The sequence below is a fragment of the Oenanthe melanoleuca genome, unplaced genomic scaffold (genome assembly GCF_029582105.1).
Source record: "Oenanthe melanoleuca isolate GR-GAL-2019-014 unplaced genomic scaffold, OMel1.0 S001, whole genome shotgun sequence".
NCBI lineage: Eukaryota > Metazoa > Chordata > Aves > Passeriformes > Muscicapidae > Oenanthe > Oenanthe melanoleuca.
Window position 1 is genome coordinate 7,335,437 of NW_026612650.1, and position 22,656 is coordinate 7,358,092.

The window sequence follows — 22,656 nt, forward strand, 5'->3', positions numbered from 1 at the left end:
AGGGACTGTAAAAATCAGCAAGGCTCGACAGATCTTACTTCATTGGGTGTTCCTCTTGCCCAAGTCCATCTCTAGAAGTCACCAGGTGTCTGGTGTCCATAAAAACCTCCAGACCACCAAAACCAGCCACCCTCATAAAACCCCAAACCAGCAAGATTCAGCAAAAATCACCCACCCAGGAGTTCCCCCTCTCTGGTCTCTCCACTTTGGGGTTCTGGGGGTCCCTCCTGTCTGGGCTTCTGCAGCTGGTATTAGTATCCCCTCTCTCTGGGCTACTCCTGGCAATCCAGAGGTTCCCCTTCTCTGTGCTCCCCCGTGGGGTGTCACAGGGGCTCCAGGGGTACCACCTGTCCGGGGTGCCCGTTCAGGGCCCCGGGGTACCATGTCTCCCTTGTCCATGGTCCCAACATCTCCAGGCTGCCAGGGTTCCCCCAATCCGGTCTCCATGTTCCAGGGCACCGGGGGTCCCCCAGCTCCGGTGCGGCCCTTCCCCGCGGTGCCAAGCCCCAGCCCCGCCGGTCCCGGGCGATTGCCACGCGGCTCCGGGCTGACAATGCAGCGCCTGAGCCGGGCAGCCCAGCCCCCAGCGCAGGAGGGTCCCCAACAGAGGCACCCCCAAAACTCTGCCGGCTCGGAGCCACCGAGCGGGCACCCGGCCCGCGGCACCGGGACAAAATCCTGCCCCAAAGGAGCTGCCTGCAACGCCCGCCTGCGGCTCCTCCGAGCCCCAAAGATCCTGGCAGCTGCCCCGCGCTCGCTGGCCACTGCGGGTTCCGCTACCAGCCACAGTATTCACTTCATGCAATCTCTGCTATCTCTGCTTACATGTGCAAAACCAGCTGCTGCTGACAATTGCAGAGAATCCTAGCTCAGACTGAACGGTTCCCACCCAAATTTCTGCATTCAGTTCTGACACACCATTAAGCAATCCAAGAGCTAAACAGACAGCTGATTACAGAATCTTACAAAACCACATCCAAGAACATTTTGGTATAAAATCACAAATATGAACAGAAGCTGAGCAACTCAACGTTAGAAAACAAGCTTTGAGCACTGGGATTAGAAGAGCTCAGGCAATGCACTGGATTGGAATGAGCCCTCTCTTTCTGACATGTGAGCAATGCCATCCAATTTCCCAAACCAAGGAAACGGGGAGCCCTGGCAACAGTGACTTCAGACACAGCAGTGACACACAACAGGGCAGGGCAAGAGGCTGACAAAATTCTAAGTTCTACTTACAATTAAGAAGTTTTGTTTTGAGTTCTACTATAGCCACAATTAATATAGAGTCCAAAAGACTAAAAATACCTGCAATAATTATAATAACACTAATAACAGTAATATTATTAGTCATAATAGATAAAATAGAAATAATAAGAATTAATAACGTTAATAAAAACCCTTCCAAATGTATACTGGGTTTGCATGGCCAGACTTTGATACGGGGGGGCTCTAGAAGCACCTTCTGTGAGACGCTGCTGGAAGCAGCTGCTCCTCCATGTCCTGCAGAGTCAGCACCAGCCAGCTCCAGGACGGACCGGCCTCTGGACAAGGCTGGGCCAGTTAGAAATAGGGGTAACACCTCTGGGATAACAGATTGAAGAAAAAGAAAATCGGTAATCGTGTAGTTGTAACTGTGGCCAGGGAAGAGCAGGGTGAGAACATGAGAGAGGAACAAGTGTGCACACAGCCAGGGCAGGGCAGGAGGAGGGGCAGGAGCTGCTCCAGGGGCTGGAGCTGATTGCCCTGACATTCCGTGGTGCAGTCCGTGCTGAGGCAGCTGGGTGCCTGCAGCCCATGGAGGGCACAGAGTGCAGAGATGCACCTGCAGCACCTGGAGGAGCCTGTGCCGGAGCAGACTGATGCCTGAGCAGAGGCTGGGACCCCATGAGAAACCTGTGCTGGAGCAGAGTCCTGGCAAGGCTTGTGAGCCCATGCAAGTGTGACCCACGCTGCAGCAGTTTGTGAAGAACTGCTGTCTGTGAGATGAACTCACCTTGGAGAAATTCATGGAGAAGCGTCTCTGGGAGGGACCCCTTGGTGCAGCAGGGGAACAACTCCTCTCCCCAAGCAGCAGGAGAAACAACACTTGAACTGAGCAGAACCCCCATTCCCTGTATCCCTGCACTCACTGGGGCAGGAGGTAGACCTGGGAAGGAGGGAGGGATGGGCAGAAGGAGTTTTTTAAGCTTTATTTTACTTCTCACTATCCTGCTCTGATTTGGAGAGCAAGAAATTCAATTAGTATCTCTAATTATGAATCTGTTTTTCCCATGATGGCATTTGCTGAGTGATCTGTCCCCGTCCTTATCTCAACCCATGAAATCTTCATTCTGTTTTCTCTGTCTCCTGTCCACCTCTGGATGGGAGTGAGAAAGCAGCTTTGATGGGTGCCTGGAATCCAGCCAGGGTCATCTGACAACACTTCCTTTCTCTCATCCTTTCTTTCTTTCCAGAGGTCACCGTGAAGAGGTTGAGTGGGGCTTTGATGAGGGGAGTGAAGGTGTTGGGAAGCAGCGGGGACAAGTGCCACAGGGATGTGGGACAGGCATGAGAAGGGCCCAGGCAGCTGGCAGGGGGCAAGGCCTGTCCCCCTGGCCCAGCAGCAGCCCCGTGCCCTGCCCAAGGCGCTCCCACCAGGGGCTGGGCCCAGAGGCAGGGGGAGACCCCAGTCCCGGGGCGGCGTTTCTGCCCCGACCCCCGTCCAGCCCAGCCTGCCCCGAGTGTGCAGTGACCACTGGCACGGCTGCACTGGACAGCATGACCTCCTGGGGAGATTGAGAGCTGCCCCTGTGACACTGCCCTTGGGATGTCACAGGCACCAAACAAATCACAGCCAGCCCCACTCCTTGGGATGTCACAAGCACCAGAGCAGGTCACAGCCCCGCTCCCTGGGATGTCACAGGCACCAGAGCACATCACAGTCCCGCGCTTTGTGATGTCACAGGCACCAGAGCACATCACAGCCCTGCTCCTTGTGATGTCACAGGCACCACAGCACATCACAGCCCCGCTCCCTGGGATGTCACAGGCACCAGAGCACATTACAGCCCCACTTCCTGGGATGTCACAGGCACCAGAGCACATCACAGCCCTGCTCCTTGGGATGTTACAGGCACCACAGCACATCACAGCCCTGCTCCTTGGGATGTCTCAGGCCCTATAGGTGTCCCAAGTGTGGGAAGAGCTTCTCACAGAGCTCTCATTTCCCCAGATACCAATGAAGGCACCACTGAGGGAAGTCCTGTGAGTGCCCTGAGTGTGGGAAGAGCCTTATTCAAGTTTTAGTTTCAGTGGCAGATATAAAAAGTATATATTCTATCACCATCTGTTGAAACCAGGTAGGGAAGATTTCTTTATCTCTTCCAGGACCCATCCTTTCTCCAGGAAGATACCTTCTCTTAATAAGCCATTGAATGTCACTGCACGAATGATCAAATTACATCATCCCATTTCAGATGCTCCACCCAAGGGGAAGAGCAAAGCATTTCCTACCTAAATAAAATCTGAAATTTCAAACATTATAGAAGCCTTTTTCCACTAAATTCCCAGAAGAAGACCAAGACCATCTTCATTACAACTAGACCTTCAAAAACAAACTTAACTAACTTCTCCAAAAACATTGCTTCATGAAAATCACACCTTTCACTGCAAGAAAACTATAGCCAGCATTTATTCAAACTGCCAGCAAACACCCTAACCAACAGAGTGTCAGGTTGTATTCTGACTCTGCCAGTGTTTTAGTATTTATATTACTGTATTTTAATTTTCATTTCCCAATAAAAAACTGCTACTCCAATTCCCATATCTTTGCCTGAGAGCACCTTCATTTCAAAGTTATATTAATTTAGAGGGAGGGAGTTTTCATTTTCCATTTCAAGAAAGGCTGCTGCCTCCCTTAGCAGACACCTGTCTTTCAAACCAAGACAGTGCACTGCTCCAGCTCCATCCCCCATGGCAGGATCCGCGCTGGATGATCCCCAGTGAACCCCGGTGGGCAGAGCCCCGCTGATCCCTAGTGCTTCTGGTCCGTGTTGGGAAGACACCTGGCTGGGGGCTCCACATCCTCCTGGCTCCCCACGGCCTGGATTTTCTTTGCATTTCTCTTTGTCCTTCTCAAATACGCAAAACTGGGGCAAAAATAAAGACATTGAACTAAGATGTGGGTGGGGACAAGGGGGAAACTTTCAGGGGATGTGGGGGATGCTGGGTGGGGAGAGTTGAGGGCACCTTGGGGTTGCTCAGGGCTTTGGGCACCCCAGGCCGAGTGGCTTTGGCTGCACTGGGAGACCCTGGCAGAGGTTCTGGGGCAGCTGATCAAGGAGTCCCTGCCTTGACACTGTCCCCGTGTCCCCCTGTCCCCACTCCCAGTGTCCCATGTCCAGGATCTCTCTCTCCCTGCTGTCACTCCCCTTGCCCCCAGCCCATTCACATCACACCCCACTCATACTCCAATCCTCTTCCCATCCCAGTCTGGATCAATTTCCCACTCTCATTCCCTTTCCCATATTCTCTGCCCAGCTGTTATTCCCAGTCTCATATTCCCTGTCCTCTTCCCCTTCTTGTATTCCTCATCCTACTCCTATTCCCATGTTTGCATTTCTGTGTTTCCAGTCCTGTTTCCATATTCCCATCCCCAATCCTGTTCCCATATTAAATTTCCTTTCCCTGTCCCATCTTCTTAATCCCCATTCCCTTCTCTCTCTCAATTTGCTATTTCCATATTCCCTATGTCGTTCCCATATTCCCATTCCCGGTTCCTGTTTTCATTCCGGTTCCCATGTCCCTGTCCCCATTCCCAGTCCCTATCCTCATTCCCAGTTGTTGGAGTGTGTAACACAGAAGCCTCTCTGAGTCCCTCCGAGAGAGAACAGAATGCAAGAATTAAATTAAAAACCTTTTGAGAAATTAAAGTACATTAAGCTACACTGACATGAAATACAGGTCTAAGCATTAGTCTTAAGGATGTAGAAATATTAAATTACATAGATATGAAGTAAAAGTATAAATCTCAGTTTGAAGTAAGTAAAAATATGTTTTAAGTGCCTTAAAAAGTAAAAGCCTTAGAATCTGCTGTGAAAAAGAAGCTGCATCGAGAGCTGAGAAACATAGTTTTAGACATAATAAAAATATAGTAAGAATATTTCTTATCTTTTTAAGATAGAACATATAGGCCATATGCACAAGTTACACGTAAACTTTTGTATTACAGAACCAGAATTCTAATAGGTTTAGGAGAAATGCTTCAGGTTCATGGGTTTGGCTCATTGGACAATTTGTCAATAAAAATCCATTTATTGGAGCCAGAGCTCTCTCTCACTCCTCTCCCGTCGCTCTCTCTTCATCCACAACTGTCATCATCACCACTACCAGCAGATGAAAGAAGACGAGGAAGATGAAGAAAAGAACAGAAGAAAGGCCAGGGAGCATCTGCCTCTGGAGACTCTGCACCAGGCTGCAGCTTCGACCTCTTGCACCAGAGAGCTGCTCCTGCTTCCATCGGGACTTTATGGCAGAGAGACTGAACAGGGACTTGAGAACCTTGGGCTCTTTGCCTTTGGAGCCTGACGTGCCTTCACAAGAAACAACTTTACAGCAACCAGAACTGCTCTGCTCTTTGCAGATCTAAAGCCAAAACCAATCCCGACATGCGGTCTCATTCTCAGTCCCATTCCATTATTCCCATTGCCACTCCCGGTACCTTCCCGTATTCTGCGTCTGGGTCCCCTAGTCCCGGTCCCTCTTCCCACTCCAGGTCCGGAATTCCTGCACTCAGTCCTCATTCCCGCCCCAGTCCCAATCCCGGTCCCTTTCCCCATTCCCGCTCCCTGTCCAGTATTCCCGGTACCATTCTCGGTATTGGTTCCCATTCCAAAATCCTGGTCCCTTTCCCAATTCCCTGTCCCATAGTCACGGTCCCTGTCCCCATTACCGCTCCCATTCCCGGTCTCTGTGCCCATTCCAGTTTCCACTGCCAATTCCCCGTTCCTCTCCCGAATTCCCGGTCCCAGTAAAAGTCTCGGTCCCATAATCCCGATCCCTGTCTCTGTTCCAGCTCCCAAATTTTTGCTCCCCGCCCCCATTCCGGATCTCTGTCCCCATTCCCATTCCATGTCCCCATTCCTGGTCCCTGTCCCCTCTCACCGGATGCCGCCGCCATCGCTCCGTTCCCTCGTCACGGAGCTCACGGGACCGCAAAAACCCCGCGCTGCTCCCGCCCACCAATCCCAGCGCGCGATCGCTCCTCGATTTGCATAACCACGCCCTCTTTTCTGATCCCGCCCATCACCAGCTATGGTCATTTCCGGCGCTCTTTACTCCCGGTTCCCTCCCAGTGCTCCCAGTAAGAGCGGCACTGGCAGGGGAAGCGCTCCCAGTTCCTGCCAGGGGCTCTAGCATCACTGCCGCTGCACTCCCTGTCATTCCCAGTGCTCCCAGTATCGCTCCCAGTATCACTCCCAGCGCCGCGCGGGTCCCACTGGGTTTGCAACCGCCCAGGGTTAGAACGCGGCTGCTTCTGGGTGTCGGCACCTGCCCGGTAGCGGGCTGGAAGCGGAGGAGGAGCGGGAGGAGTCGGAAGAGAAACAGCAAGAGGAAGTGGAGGGACACAGGAAGAGCGAGAGGAATAGCAGGAGCGTCTTTGGAACCACGCACATCCTCCGCCCGCACGCTGAAGCCGCGTCTCTCCCGGGTCCAGCAGCATCGCCCCCCAAGAACCCGCAGGTGAGCGGGGAGGGGGAGCTCGCCGCAAATCCATCATGAAGGGGCTCCGGGACGGTATTTTTTTCTGTGGGGCAGGGGATGTTTGGATGTTGCAGGAGCCCAAAGCCGAGCCGGAAATGACTCTGGCGGGATCTTGGCGGCTTCTACGTGGCGATCGCCCGGTACCGGCGGGGAGGGGGCGATATCGGCTCTGGGAATGCCCGGCAGAGCTGGGGGGGAACGCGGGAATCCCGGAGCGGGGAGAGTGCAGAGGGGCGATCCCGGAGCCGCTGGACCCCCGGCAGCATGGAGGGGTGCGGCGGGAGGTTGGTGAAGAGCGGGGTCCGGGCCCCCCGAGGCTGAAAAGGGCGCTGACTTGTCCAGCTGCCCTTGTGCAGCGCGACCATCAAACACAACGTGCTCAGCCCTGGTTTTCCCCCCCAAACCAGGATTTCACAAACCTCGGCACCAAGGAGAAGGAGGAGGAAGCCATGAGGACGAGGACGATGGCCCGGGAGCCCCAGGCAGGTGAGGAGGAAGCCAGTGCCCCTTTCCCCCTGTGTCCTGCTCCATCTCCCAGCCCAGCATGGCCCCGGCTGCAGCACAGCACCGCTGCTTACGCCCTCCTACCGGGGACACACTGGGGGGATCTCCTTGCCCTTCCCTCTGGCATGGAGGCAAATGCCATCCTGTCCTTGTCCTTCCTCCCCCAGACAAGGAGTTGAGCACGGAGACCAGAGAGGACAAATCCCCCCGGCACAACCTTGGGCAAGAGGCCGTTTGCAGCGGCTCCATGACACAGGAATCCAACGGGGAGGAAAAGCCCCGCAGATCCCGCACCAGGAGGGGCTGCAAACGCACAGCCCGGGGATCCCAGCAGGAAAGACCCAGCCCGGGCCGGGGACGCGGCCGGAGCTCTGAGGTGGGGCTCCACAAGCTGCATCACCATGGGGAGAAGCCCCACAAGTGCTCGGAATGTGGGAAGAGTTTCAGGACGAGAGCGGAGATGACCACACACCAGAGAGTCCACACAGGGGAACGGCCCTATGAGTGTGGGGAGTGTGGGAAGAGATTCACCCAGAGCTCAGGCCTGACTGTGCACCAGAGGAGCCACACTGGGGAGAGGCTCTACGAGTGTGATAAATGCAGGAAGACGTTTCCGAGAAGCACCCATCTTGTCCTGCACTATCGCACTCACAAGGATGAGAGGCCTTATCAGTGTCCTGACTGCGGGAAGGGCTTCAAGCACAATTCCACCCTCGTCACCCACCAGCGCATCCACACGGGCGAGAGGCCCTACGAGTGTGATAAATGCAGGAAGAGGTTTCAGACCAGCTCCAGTTTCCTCCGGCATTATCGCACTCACAAGGATGAGAGGCCTTATGAATGTCCTGACTGCGGGAAGGGCTTCAAGTACAACTCTGCCCTCAACGAACACCGGCTCATCCACACTGGGGAGAGGCCCTACGAGTGTGATAAATGCAGGAAGAGGTTTCTAACCCGCTCTCACCTCGTCAAGCATTATCAGATTCACACGGATGAGAGGCCGTTCTGCTGCTCCGACTGCAGGAAGAGCTTCAAGAAACGTTCCACCCTCACCATCCACCGGCGCATCCACACTGGGGAGAGGCCCTACAAGTGTGATAAATGCGGGAAGGGGTTTCAGACCAGCTCTCATCTTCTCCAGCACTATCGCGATCACAGGGATGAGAGGCCCTTCTGCTGCCGCGACTGTGGGAAGGGCTTCAAGCGAAACGCCGCCCTCGTCAGGCATCGGAGCATTCACACCCGGGAGAGGCCAAACGAGTGTCCCGAGTGTGGGATGAGCTTCTCAAAGAGCTCTGCCTTGACCAGACACCAACGGACTCACCACTGAGGGAAGCCCTGTGAATGCCCCGAGTGCGGGAAGAGCTTCGTGCTCTGCTCCAGCTCCATCACCCATGGCAGGATCTGCGCTGGATGATCCCCAGTGACCCCTGGTGGGCGGAGCTCAGCTGAGCCCTAGTGCCGCTGATCTGTGTTGGGAAGACACCTGGCTGGGGGCTCCACATCCTCCTGGCTCTCATCCCTGTCCAATTCCTATTCCCACTCTGTCCTAGTTTGGACAAACTTAGGGGGAAAAAACCCCAGAAGAGCTCCCCAGGGAATAAACCCCCAATTCTTTATCCCACTGGACTTAAGAAAAAATATTTCACTCAGGGGGAAAAGTGGAAAAAACCTATTTATTAACACATACAAGGGAAACACTTCCCAGCACAGATCCAGATGACAAAAAAATTTTTCACCGAGAGAGAAAAAAGAGACGTGGACGATTCGATCTTCACTAGAAGGACGAGATGCTTCTCTGGCCGGTGTCCAGAGGCAGGCCGCAGGGTTCCTCCGGAGCGAGCTGGTGCTGATCCTCGGGAGGTGAGGGGGGGTGGGAAGGGAGAGGGAGTGAGAGAGAAAGGAAAGAAAAAAACAGCCAGCAAGCCTTAAACAACAGCGAGCTAAAACAAATAATTCAAGCAATACAAAGCCAAAAAATCAAGAAAAAAACAGCTAACTAACAAACCAGGCAACGAACTACTACCACAGCAGCAAAAAGCCACCAGCAGCAGCAGCCAGAGCCAAGCGAGCCACCGCAAGAAGAAGGGAAAAAAAAACCAAGGCCAGTCCACAGAGCCGAGCCCAGGCGGCCCCTCCCCCCGGGAGCAGACAGCTTCATGGCCAAGGGGGGCAGGGTGAGGAGTCAGTCAAAACACCAACCCAGGACATTCCACCCCTTATCCCATATCGTGATCATTGACACACGATTGGGATATACACTCATTAAACACAATATAAACACTTCCTCTGACTTGCTCAAACCTTCAACATTTACATATTCCTTCTGTCTCATCCCACAGTCAGATCTCCCTGAGGTACACAGCGGGTTGTTCCATCTTTCTGCATTATCCACCAAGTACATCCAGGTCCTTGAGCAAAGGCAATCCCCCGAATGGGTTTGCCTGTACTCGAGGCAGGATTAATCCATACTGTCTTCCCTAGCAATCCTCTGACATGGGCCGCTGGGACTTTGTCTCCATCTCCTGTATTAAGGCACTCAGATTGGGCAGGACCTGCTCGGTTGGTGGAACCTCGAGTGTTGACTAACCAAGTGGCCTTTGCCAAATGCTGCTCCCAATTCTTAAAGGATCCCCCACCCAATGCCTTTAAGGTGGTCTTTAACAATCCATTGTACCTCTCCACTTTACCTGCAGCTGGTGCATGGTAAGGGATGTGGTACACCCACTCAATACCGTGTTCCCTAGCCCAGGTCTTGACAAGGTTATTCTTAAAATGAGTCCCATTGTCTGACTCGATCCTCTCAGGAGTACCATGCCTCCAAAGGACCTGTTTTTCCAGGCCCAGGATGGTGTTGCGGGCAGTGGCGTGAGATACAGGGTAAGTCTCCAACCATCCGGTGGTGGCTTCCACCATGGTCAGCACATAACGTTTGCCCTGGCGGGTCTGAGGCAGTGCGATGTAATCAATCTGCCAAACCTCCCCATACCTGTACTTGGACCACCGTCCTCCATACCAGAGGGGCTTTACCCGCTTGGCCTGCTTGATGGCAGCGCAAGTGTCACAATCATGAATAACTTGAGTAATGCTGTCCATGGTTAGATCCACCCCTCAGTCTCGTGCCCACTTCTAGGTAGCATCCCTCCCCTGATGGCCTGAGGCATCATGGGCCCATCGAGCCAGGAACAACTCTCCCTTATGTTTCCAATCTAAATCTATTTCCAACCCCCCTATTTTTGCTGCTTGATCTACTTGATGGTTATTTTGCTGTTCTTCGTTAGCTCTACTTCTGGGGACATGGGCGTCCACATGGCGAACCTTCACGGGTAGCTTGTCTAACCGAGTAGCTATGTCTTTCCACTCTTCTGCAGCCCAGATTGGTCTTCCTCTGCGCTGCCAGTTCGTCTCTTTCCATCTCTGCAGCCATCCCCACAAAGCGTTGGCTACCATCCAGGAATCAGTGTAAAGATAGAGCTTTGGCCACCTTTCTCTTTCAGCAATATTCAAAGCCAGTTGGACAGCTTTGAGTTCAGCGAATTGACTAGACCCTCCTTCTCCTTCAGTAGCTTCTGCAACCCGTCGTGTAGGGCTCCATACAGCTGCTTTCCATTTCCGATTTGTCCCTACAATGCGACAGGAACCGTCGGTGAACAGGGCATAACGGATTTCCTCTGCCGGTAGCTGGTTGTAAGGTGGTGCTTCTTCAGCCCAGGTCACTGGTTCTTGTTCCTCGTCTGTCACACCAAAACTTTCTCCCTCTGGCCAGTTGGTAATTATTTCTAAGATCCCTGGGCGATTTAATTTCCCGATCCGGGCGCGCTGCGTAATGAGGGCTATCCACTTGCTCCATGTGGCACTGGTGGCATGGTGGGTGGAGGGAACCTTCCCACTGAACATCCACCCCAGCACTGGCAACCGGGGTGCCAGAAAGAGTTGTGCTTCTGTGCCAATCACCTCTGAAGCAGCTTGGACTCCCTCATAAGCAGCCAGGATTTCCTTTTCTGTCGGGGTATAATTACCTTCAGACCCTCTGTAACTTCTGCTCCAAAATCCCAGGGGTCGGCCTCGGGTCTCACCTGACACCTTCTGCCACAGACTCCAAGACAGACCGTGGTTTCCAGCTGCAGAATAGAGCACATTCTTCACATCTGGCCCCGTCCTGACGGGACCAAGAGCTACTGCATGGGCGATCTCTTGTTTAATCTGGATGAAGGCTTGTTGTTGTTCTGGGCCCCAATGAAAATCATTCTTCTTCCGAGTAACCTGGTAAAGAGGGCTCACAATCTGACTGTACTCGGGGATGTGCATTCTCCAAAAGCGTATAGCACCCAAGAAAGCTTGTGTCTCCTTCTTGTTAGTAGGTGGAGACATAGCTGTGATTTTATTAATAACATCAGTAGGAATCTGACGTCTTCCATCTTGCCACTTCACTCCTAGGAACTGGATCTCACGAGCAGGTCCCTTAACTTTATTCTTTTTGATGGCAAAACCGGCTTCCAGGAGAATTCGGATAATTTCCTTTCCTTTCTCAAACACTTCTTCTGCTGTGTTTCCCCACACAATGATGTCATCGATGTACTGCAAATGTTCTGGAGCCTCACCCTTTTCCAGTGCAGCCTGGATCAGCCCATGGCAGATGGTGGGACTGTGTTTCCACCCCTGGGGCAGTCGGTTCCAGGTGTACTGCACGCCCCTCCAGGTGAAAGCAAACTGCGGCCTGCATTCTGCTGCCAAAGGAATGGAGAAAAACGCATTGGCGATGTCAATGGTGGCATACCATCTTGCTGCCTTGGACTCCAGCTCGTACTGGAGCTCCAGCATGTCCGGCACGGCAGCGCTCAACGGTGGGGTGACTTCATTCAATGCGCGGTAGTCCACTGTCAATCTCCATTCTCCATCAGACTTGCGCACAGGCCAGATGGGACTGTTGAAGGGTGAGTGGGTTTTGCTCACCACCCCTTGGCGCTCCAGCTCCCGGATCATCTTATGGATCGGGATCACAGCATCCCGAGTTGTCCTATATTGCCGGCGATGTACTATTGAAGTGGCAATCGGTACCCTCTGCTCCTCTACCCTCAGGAGTCCCACGGCAATTGGATTCTCACATAGTCCGGGCAGGGTGTTCAATTGCTGGATTCTCTCCGCCATCACAGTCGCTATCCCAAATGCCCACTTGAAGCCTTTTGGGTCCTTAAAATACCCGCTTCGAAGGAAATCTATTCCCAAAATACACGGGGCCTCTGGGCCAGTCACAATCGGGTATCTCTTCCACTCTCCTCCAGTTAGACTCATTTCCGCTTCCACTATGGTAAAGTCCTGTGATCCACCTGTTACACCAGCAATAGAAACGGTCTCTTCTCCGACACATCCTGATGGAAATATAGTACATTGCGATCCAGTGTCCACTAAAGCTTCATACTCCTGTGGTTCCGATGTGCCAGGCCACCGAATCCACACGGTCCAAAACACTCGGTTTTCCCTGGCCTCACCCTGGCTAGAGGCAGGGTCTCCCTAAGCCTGTTTATCCTTTTTGACGGGGGCATAGGTCTTAGAAGTTCCTTCAAGTGAATCGGACATGTAGTCATCATCCTCCTCATACGTGGCACTGTGATTCCGGGCGACTGGAGCTGCTCTCTTTCTGATGGAACCTTCTTGTTGAGCCTTGTATTCCTTCAAATCACGCACTCGTCGTGCCAGAACAGCTGTGGGCTTTCCATCCCACCTCTTCATATTTTCTCCGCAGTCACGCAAGAAAAACCACAACTCCGCACGTGGGGTGTACCTTCTCTCCTCAGCAGAGGAGCATCTGCGTTGACTGCCAGGACGTCCGATTTGCACAGCTGAGATTTGGAGGAGATCCTCCTTGATTTCCTCTCTCAGCTTCTTCTGGTTTTCCTTCAACTTATCCTCCAAGTTCTGTAAACGTGTTTCTACGGCTGCAATCCTGGCATGCGTTGGGCCATGCACAGCATCAGCGTACGCCCGAAGCTTCTTTGCCATATCAAGCACTGTCTCGTATATGTCTTCTCGTTTCATGATTGCAAGAGCTGAGGCATATTCAGATGGTCCAAGCCTCACAAGCTTCCTCCACATAATCGGTGTGCATGTTACCATATCTGGATTTCTAGTTGTTACGTCATCTGAGAAAATAATTTCTGTCACCGCCATCTCTCTCAAACGTTGGACTCCCTGCTCAATGGTTTTCCATTTGGTCTGCTGCATGTACAGGTCATCAGCGCAGAGATATCTTTGTGCCACACTGTCCAATTCACGTGACCAGAGGCTCTGAGGATTAGCTCCCCTCATCATACCTTGATCGATGACTGGATCTTGAGACAGGGATCCCAAATGTCTCGCTTCCGTGCCATCCAGGATGGTTGCCTCACCAGCCGCATCCCAAAGCCGGACTAGCCAACTAATTATGGATTCATCAGGTCGCCTTGTATAGTCTTTTCTTAGACCACGAAGATCTTTCAGAGAAAGGGACTCATTATTAGTTTCTGATCTCCCATCAGTCACTTTAGCTTCGGATTTTACATCAGGGGGAGTTGAAGGTCCTTCTCCTGCATCCTCCTCATCATCATCCTCCCCCGGCCGATCTGTTTTCTTTGTGCACTTTCTACTCCTGGTACTGGTAGCCACAGCCATAGGTTGAAGCTTGCTGTCTAATTTTGCCCCTGTCCTGGAGCCTGAGGTGTTAACTGCAGTCTGAGTAACTGGAATAGTAGCTATGTTATCTCCCTGTTCCCTCTCCTTTGTTTGTTGTCCTACACTATCTAACAGGGTTCGATAAGCGTACGCCAGAGCCCAGCTCACTGCAGTGATTTTCTTTTCCTTAGAATTGTCCTGACACTTTTCTTTTAAGTACTTTGCAATCTTGACTGGGTCTTGAATTTGTTCAGATGAAAAATCCCAGATTATAGGTTCAGAAAACTCTTCTAGAATTTGGCCCAGTTCCTCCCATTTGCCACACCACTCAGAATTCTTCCTACTCTGCTTTGCTACCAAATCAGGGGTTGTAACACCTGCATCCCTAGAAATCTCAGCTTTCATTCTGTATAAACTGCAGACAGTATAGAAAAAACTTACTAAATTAAATACCAGAAAGATGGTTTCCTTTACACTCAGGGAGAGCTGAACATTTTCTAACAGAGATGTAAATAATTCAGGGGAGAAGAAGGAAAATAAAGGCAAGAAATCCTCTTTGCTTGCTTCTCCTCTAATGAATTGAGTGCACAACACAAACCACGACTTGTACATCCCTGAAGTGGATTCTAACACCTTCATAAACTTCTGGCAGATCATAACAACCAAGCCTAGCCCAATGAGTATTTTGGTTAATACCCCTTTCATGAAAAAACTACGTGCTAGAGACAACACTGGGGCTATCTCTGAGTAAGAGAACAAGCCCAAAGACCACAGGGGTATTAAGATTTCAAAAAACTCTAAAGAGCAAACATACAGACAGGCTTCCAATCCAAAAGACATCATGGCTTCAAAAAACATACTGATATCAATACAGGCAAATTAAAAACAAGATGTTATTAAAGTTTTTTCCACTTTCTCCTTCCCCGTACAGGCCACCAAATAAGAAATGTCCTAGTTTGGACAAACTTAGGGGAAAAAACCCCCAGAAGAGCTCCCCAGGGAATAACCCCCCAATTCTTTATCCCACTGGACTTAAGAAAAAATATTTCACTCAGGGGGAAAAGTGGAAAAAACCTATTTATTAACACATACAAGGGAAACACTTCCCAGCACAGATCCAGATGACAAAAAAAATTTTCACCGAGAGAGAAAAAAGAGACGTGGACGATTCGATCTTCACTAGAAGGACGAGATGCTTCTCTGGCCGGTGTCCAGAGGCAGGCCGCAGGGTTCCTCCGGAGCGAGCTGGTGCTGATCCTCGGGAGGTGAGGGGTGGGGGGGAAGGGAGAGGGAGAGAGAGAGAAAGGAAAGAAAAAAACAGCCAGCAAGCCTTAAACAACAGCGAGCTAAAACAAATAATTCAAGCAATATAAAGCCAAAAAATCAAGAAAAAACAGCTAACTAACAAACCAGGCAACGAACTACTACCACAGCAGCAAAAAGCCACCAGCAGCAGCAGCCAGAGCCAAGCGAGCCACCGCAAGCAAGAAGGGAAAAAAAAACCAAGGCCAGTCCACAGAGCCGAGCCCAGGCGGCCCCTCCCCCGGGAGCAGACAGCTTCATGGCCAAGGGGGGCAGGGTGAGGAGTCAGTCAAAACACCAACCCAGGACACACTCTCATTCCCTCTCCCTGTCCCGTATTCTCTGCCCAGTTGTCCTTCTCATATTCCCAGTCCCATATTCCCTGTCCATTGGGAAGGATAAGGATTTTACAGGAAGCTCTCACAGATACCTATGTGTAACATTTCCATTTCTGTATTTCCAGTGTAGTTCCCATATTCCTATTCCCAATCCTGTTCTCATGTTCCAATATCAATTCCCTGTCCCATCTTCTAAGTCCCCATCCCATATTCTCTCTCAAATTGCTATTTCCATATTCCGTGTCCCTTCCCATATTCCCATTCCCGGTTTGTCTTTTCATTCCCGTTCCCATTCCTTGTCCCCATTCCCAGTTGTTGGAATGTGTAACACAGAAGCCTCTCTGAGTCCCTCTGAGAGAGAACAGAATGAAAATTTAAATTAAAAACCTTTTGAGAAATAAAATACATTAAGCCACTCCAACATGAAATAGAGGTCTGAGCTTTAGTTTAGGTAAGTAAAATATTAAGTTGCATAGTATGAAGGAGAAGCATACGTCTTAGTTTGAAGTATGTAGAAATATGTTTTAAATGCCTTAAAAAGTAAAAGCCGTAGAATCTCATGTAAAAAACAAGCTACATTGAGAGCTTAAAGACACAGTTCTAGACAGAATAAAAACAGAGTAAAAATATTTTTTATATTTTTCAGATAGAACAGATAGGCTATGTGCACAAGTTATACGTAAAAATTCATATTTGAGAACCAGAATTTTAATAGGTTTAGGAGAAATGCTTCAGGTTCATGGTTTTGGTCACTGGGTAATTTGTCAATAAAAATCCATTTATTGGAGCCAGAACTCTCTCTCACTCCTTTCTCGTTGCTCTCTCTCTTCCTTCACCACCATCATCATCACCACTACCACCACATGGAAGAAGAAGAAGGGGAAGAACAAGAAGAAAAGAACAGAAGGAGAAAGGCCAGGGAGCACCTGCCTCTGTAGACTCTGTACCAGGCTGCAGCTTCTGCCTCTTGCACCAGAGAGCTGCTCCTGCTTCCATCGGGACTTTATGGCAGAGAGATTGAACAGGGACTTGAGAGCCTTGGGCTCTTTGCCTTTGGAGCCTGGCGTGCCTTTATGATAAACAACTTTACAGCAACCAGAACTGTCCTGCTCTTGGAAGCTCTAAAGCCATAACCAATCTCCACAGCTGGTCCCATTCCCAGTGCCATTCCTGAGGGCCGCCTCTGCCACGGGGGCCTGAGGGCTCCACAGCTCGGGCTGCCTGTGCCACACAAACCCTTCAGCCCTGCTGCTGCCCTTGGCCAGCTGCAGAGAGCACAAGGCTTTGGGCATTGCTCACAGGCCCCCAGCTGGCCACAGCAGCCCATCCTGCCAGCAGCCCTGTGCCTCAGAGCCCTCCCTCATGCTGGGGCCGTGCAGGGGCCATGGGCCTGCACCCGGCTCCTGTTCTTGCCCCAGCAGCAAGGCTGCAGCTCCAGCGTTTGGGCCCTGGGCCGCAGCAGCCCAGGGGAGGCCCAGCTGCAGAGCTCCCAGCCCGATGCATTTCACTGCAGCACTGCTGAACACTGATCCCCATCCCAGATTCTCTCTTCGCTTGCTGATTCCACATTCCCTGTCCTGTTCCTATATTCCCATCCCCGGTCCCATTTCTGCTCCCCGTTCCCATTCCTGATCCCTTTCCCTATTCCCTGTCCCCATTCCCAGTCCCTGTCCCCTCTCACCGGACCCCACCGCCATCGCTCCACTCCCCCCTGATGGAGTTGACGTCACAGTTGAAACCCCTCCCTCCCACCAATCCCAGCGCGCCATCGCTTCTGCATTTGCATAACCAAGCCCCCTTCTCGGGCCTCGCCCGCCACCCGTTTCAGCCGCCTCTGGGCGCTCTTTGCTCCCAGTTCCCTCCCAGTGCTCCCAGTAAGAGCGGCACTGGCAGGGAATTCCCAATTCCTGCCCAGGGCTCTCAGCATCCCCGCCGCTGCTCTCCCTGTAATTCCCAGTGCTCCCAGTATCTCTTCCAGCGCCGCGCTGTCCACAGCCCCTTTGACACCGCCCAGGGCAGAGCGCAGCTGCTTTTGGGTGTCGGCACCTGCCCGGGCCGGGCTGGGAGCCGAGGAGCAGCGGGAGGAAGAGGAGGAGTGGGAAGAGGAGGAGTAGGAAGAGGAGGGACGCAGGAGGAGAGTTTTTCAAATCACGCTTTTACTGCCCACCGTCTCAAGCCGCGTTTCTCCCGGCTCTGCCGTCGCTCCCCAGTAATCCACAGGTTAGCAGGGAGGGAGAGCTCGTCCCAAATCCATCATGAAGGGGCTCCAGCAGGGTTTTATTTTGCAGTGCAGGGGATGTTTGGATGTTGCAGGAGCCCAAAGCCGAGTCGGAAATGACCCTGGCGGGATCTTGGCGGCTCCCACGTGGCGATCACCCAGTACCGGCGGGGAGGGGGCGATATCGGCTCTGGGAATGCCCGGCAGAGCTGGGGGGGAACGCGGGAATCCCGGAGCGGGGAGAGTGCAGAGGGGCGATCCCGGAGCCGCTGGACCCCCGGCAGCATGGAGGGGTGCGGCGGGAGGTTGGTGAAGAGCGGGGTCCGGGCCCCCCGAGGCTGAAAAGGGCGCTGACTTGTCCAGCTGCCCTTGTGCAGCGCGACCATCAAACACAACGTGCTCAGCCCTGGTTTTCCCCCCCAAACCAGGATTTCACAAACCTCGGCACCAAGGAGAAGGAGGAGGAAGCCATGAGGACGAGGACGATGGCCCGGGAGCCCCAGGCAGGTGAGGAGGAAGTCAGTGCCCCTTTCCCCCTGTGTCCTGCTCCATCTCCCAGCCCAGCATGGCCCCGGCTGCAGCACAGCACCGCTGCTTACGCCCTCCTGCCGGGGACACACCGGTGGGATCTCCTTGTCCTTCCTTCTGGCACGGAGGCAAATGCCATCCTGTCCTTTTCCTTCCTCCCCCAGACAAGGAGCTGAGCACGGAGACCAGAGAGGACAAATCCCTGCGGCACAACTTTGGGCAAGAGGCCGTTTGCAGCGGCTCCATGGCGCAGGAATCCAACGGGGAGGAAAAGCCCCGCAGATCCCGCACCAGGAGGGGCTGCAAACGCACAGCCCGGGGATCCCAGCAGGAAAGACCCAGCCCGGGCCGGGGACGCGGCCAGAGCTCTGAGGTGGGGCTCCATAAGCAGCTTCACCATGGGGAGAAGCCCCACAAGTGCTCAGAATGTGGGAAGAGTTTCAGGGGGAGATCCCACCTGATAGAACACCAGAGAGTCCACACAGGGGAACAGCCCTACGAGTGTGGGGAGTGTGGGAAGAAATTCAGCGTCAGCTCCTGCCTGATTGTCCACCAGAGGATCCACACTGGGGAGAGGCTCTACGAGTGTGATAAATGCATGAAGAGGTTTCAGACCAGCTCCTATATTCACACGCACTCTCACACTCATAGGGATTTGAGGCCCTTCTGCTGCACCGACTGCAGGAACAGCTTCAAGCTCAACTCCTCTCTCATGAAGCACCGACTCATCCACACTGGGGAGAAGCCCTACGAGTGTGATAAATGCAGGAAGAGGTTTCAGACCAGCTCCAGTCTCCTTGAGCCCTATCACAGTCACTTGAATGAGAGGCCTTATGAGTGTCCTGACTGCGGGAAGAGTTTCAAACAAACGCCACCCTCATCACCCACCGGCGCATCCACACCGGGGAGAGACCCTACAAGTGTCCCCAGTGTGGGAAGAGCTTCTTCAGGAGCTCTCACTTGACCAGACACCTACAGAGTCTCCACTGAGGGAAGCCCTGCGAGTGCCCCGAGTGCGGGAAGAGCTTCGTGCTCTGCTCCAGCTCCATCCCCCATGGCAGGATCCGCGCTGGGTGATCCCCAGTGACCCCTGGTCGGCAGAGCCCTGCTGATCCCTAGTGCTGCTGATCCGTGTTGGGAAGACACCTGGCTGGGGGCTCCACATCCTCCTGGCTCCCCACGGCCTGGATTTTCTTTGCATTTCTCCTTGTCCTTCCCAAACACCCAACACCAGGGTAAAAATAAGCATGTTGAATTAAGATGTGGGTGGGGACATGGGGGTATCTTCCAGGAGATGTGGGGGACGCTGGGTTTGAGGGAATTGAGGGTTCCTGGGAGGGACTTGGGGGTTGCTCAGGGCATTGGGCAGCCCAGGCTCAGTGGCTCCAGCTCGACTGGGATACCCTGGCGGAGGTTCTGATCAAGAGCCCCCTGCCCTACCACTGTCCCCATGTCACCCATCCCGGCTCCCGCTGTCCCCTGTCCAAGATCCCCCTCTCCATGCTGTCACTCCCCTTACCCCCAGCCCATTCCCGTGTCACTCCACTCCTGCTTGGATCCCATTCCCGCTCTCATTCCCTGTCCTGTATTCTCTGCCTGGTTGCCGTTCCCATATTCCCAACACCATATTCACTGTCCTAATCCCTTTCCTGTATTCCTGTTCTCATATTCCCATTCCCAATCCTGTTCCCGTATTCCAATTTCTGTTCCCTGTCCCACCTTCTTAATCTCCATCCTGTATTCTCTCTCCAATTTCTATTTCCATATTTCCCGTCCTCATCCCATTATTCCCATTATTCCTGTTCTCATTCCTGTTCCCACGTCCCTATCCCTGTCCTCCTTCTCAGTCCCTATCCCCTGTCCCTGTCCCCATTGCCCATCCCATTCATGGTCCCTGTCCCATTTCCCAGTCCCTGTCCCCTTTCCCAGTTGTTGGAGTGTATAACACAGAAGCCTCTCTGAGTCCCTCAGTACTTCAGAGAGCTTCTAATAAATGTGCGTTCTCATTTAATAGATTTTATTCAATTTCTCTTTAGAGCAGAGGTGATTGCAGCATTCTGTCATTGATATTGATCCACAGTCTCTCCTCTGGAGGCCTGGCCTGCTCAGAGAATCTGTGCCTTGAGGGCTGACCCAGTGTGGACAACCTTGCTTCACATTCACCAGCCCCATCCTGTCTCTCCTCACTCACCTGAGACCTGCTTTGCTTGGAGAATTGCCTGCACTCAGCCAAAGAAGGGATTTTTTTTTTTTATTTATTATTTTTTTAAGCAGTCTAAAGCAGTTTTGATTGCTCCAAAGTTTCCCCATTGAAAACAGACACCCTCCTCAATTGTGTGCCAAGCCCAAGGCATCACCAAGACCACAGCAGAGCTGCCCTGGGCCAGCTGGGAGGGTGGATCATCATCCCAACCTGCACTGGGCCATTGCAAGGGACTGTGGCCATGGACACTGCACTGACCCCACTGCTGGGTTTGGGTGCCACAGCAATGCTCATCAGCCCAAGTTTCCTTGGAAAACACCCCAAGGACCCATTTCTGCAGTCAGGCTCCATGGCCACTTGCATGCAGAACTGTTGTGTCCTCGGCTGCCCCGGCACCCTCAGGACAAAGCGGTGCCAGGGCTGTTCCTGGCACAATTGCACTGACGCTCCTTGATGCAGTCAGGGGCCATGGCACAGCCACAGAGACCCTTCCTTAGTTTGGTGTCAGGCGACCAAGGCCTGGAGCCATTGTGATGGCTGCTTGACATGGAAACCTGCCCTGGGCCCCTTGCTCAGGGCTGGTGTCACTGCCCAGAGCCAGAGGGGATCCCTTGCTGGGGGCTTGTGCTGTGGCCACCTGCCCTGTGCCGCGCTGGCTGCTCAGGTGCAGTGGGACCAGCAGCAAAGCCCAGGGCCAAAGGCCAGGTCAGCCAGACAGAAAGGTCAGCTGGGCACTGTTTCCATGGCAGCCATCCCTGAGACAGCACACCTGGGTCACCTGTCGTGGCACTTGCCATGGAAACGCCTGGGAGGGGCTGATGCCACGGCCGCTGGCACTGAGACACTGCTGGGCTCGGTGCTGAGCACAGGGCTGAGCACACAGAGATGGTTTTGTTCTTGCTGAGCCTGCACAGAGCCCAGGTCTTTCCTGCCCCTCGTCCAGCCACGCTGGGGAGGGGCTGGGGCTGCAGGGGAGATTGGGAGGGGACACAGCCAGGACAGGTGACCCCAACTGACCCCGGGATATCCCAGACCATGGCACATCGTGCTCAGTGTATAAAGTGGGGGGAAGAAGGCAGAAAGGAGGGGACATTTGTAGTGATGGTGTTTGCCTTCCCAGGAAACACTTAGGCAGGATGGGACTCAGTTTCACCAGTGGGCAGGGTCAGCACCAAAGACACAGACACCAACTCAAGGAATTGTGTCATTTATATAATGCAAAACTGCAAAGAATCACACAAGGAGAAGCTCAATAAAGCACATAATCGTTAGCAAAGAATTACAAAAGGAGAAGCTCAGCAATGCACCCAATCATCACTACCAAAAATTGCCCACAATGATTTAGGAAGATCCATTCCCAGTTACCCCCAGACTTTGCCATCACCCAGATGCACACATCAGCTGGGGGAAGCTGTCACAGCCAAGGACTGCAGAGCCACTCCTGGACACTGGGAATACCTGCAGGTGCCTCCAGCCACAGCTGAGGCTTCCAACCCTACTGTGAGAGGGCCCAGCTCTGACAGTGCTGAATAAACAAACTGTCACACTTCTAGTGCAGGAACATTGGTTTAAGTCTCCTGTTTGGTTTCTCCCAAAGCCTGGCCAGGGCTCAAGGAGGAACCAAGGGAGTTGACCAAACACCCTCAAACAAGGTCACATGGGACCTTGTTTGGTTTCTAAACACAGAAAGGTAAATCCATGTCTCACCCATGCAGAGATAGACAGATCATATTGCTAAAAATGGCTTATTAATGACCAGATAAAAAGATAACCTTTGGTTGGAAGGTTCATCTATAGGTCACCTTTGGCTCAGGGCCTGGTGCTCAGACTTGGTACTTCAATCAGTGCTTTGACCAAGGCATGAACTATAACCTTCATAACAATTATTACAGTAATTGAGTCTTAGATTTAGGCAGGAGGCATAAAGGCTTCGCCTCTTGTTCTTCAATTAAGTGCTGTTCAAGTTCATTACTCAGAGCTGTAAGTCACATTCCTTCTAAAAAATGCCTAATTAGTTGCTATTCTCTGTTGTTTATCAAATTCCCACTGTTTCTTGAGACTGTCTCTTTTGAGACAAGTCTCAATACTTTGTTTCCCAGCACAAAGTGTCACAACAACTCTAACACGGGATCATAACCCAAGTGCTCACACTGCAATGATTGCAGTGACTG

The 22,656-nt window shown here is 52.6% G+C and overlaps 1 pseudogene; it reads left to right on the plus strand.

Moving 5' to 3' along the window:
* The first annotated feature begins 445 nt into the window (after positions 1–445).
* Positions 446–19,359, plus strand: LOC130266011 (zinc finger protein 271-like; annotated as a pseudogene).
* The last annotated feature ends 3,297 nt before the right edge of the window (positions 19,360–22,656 follow it).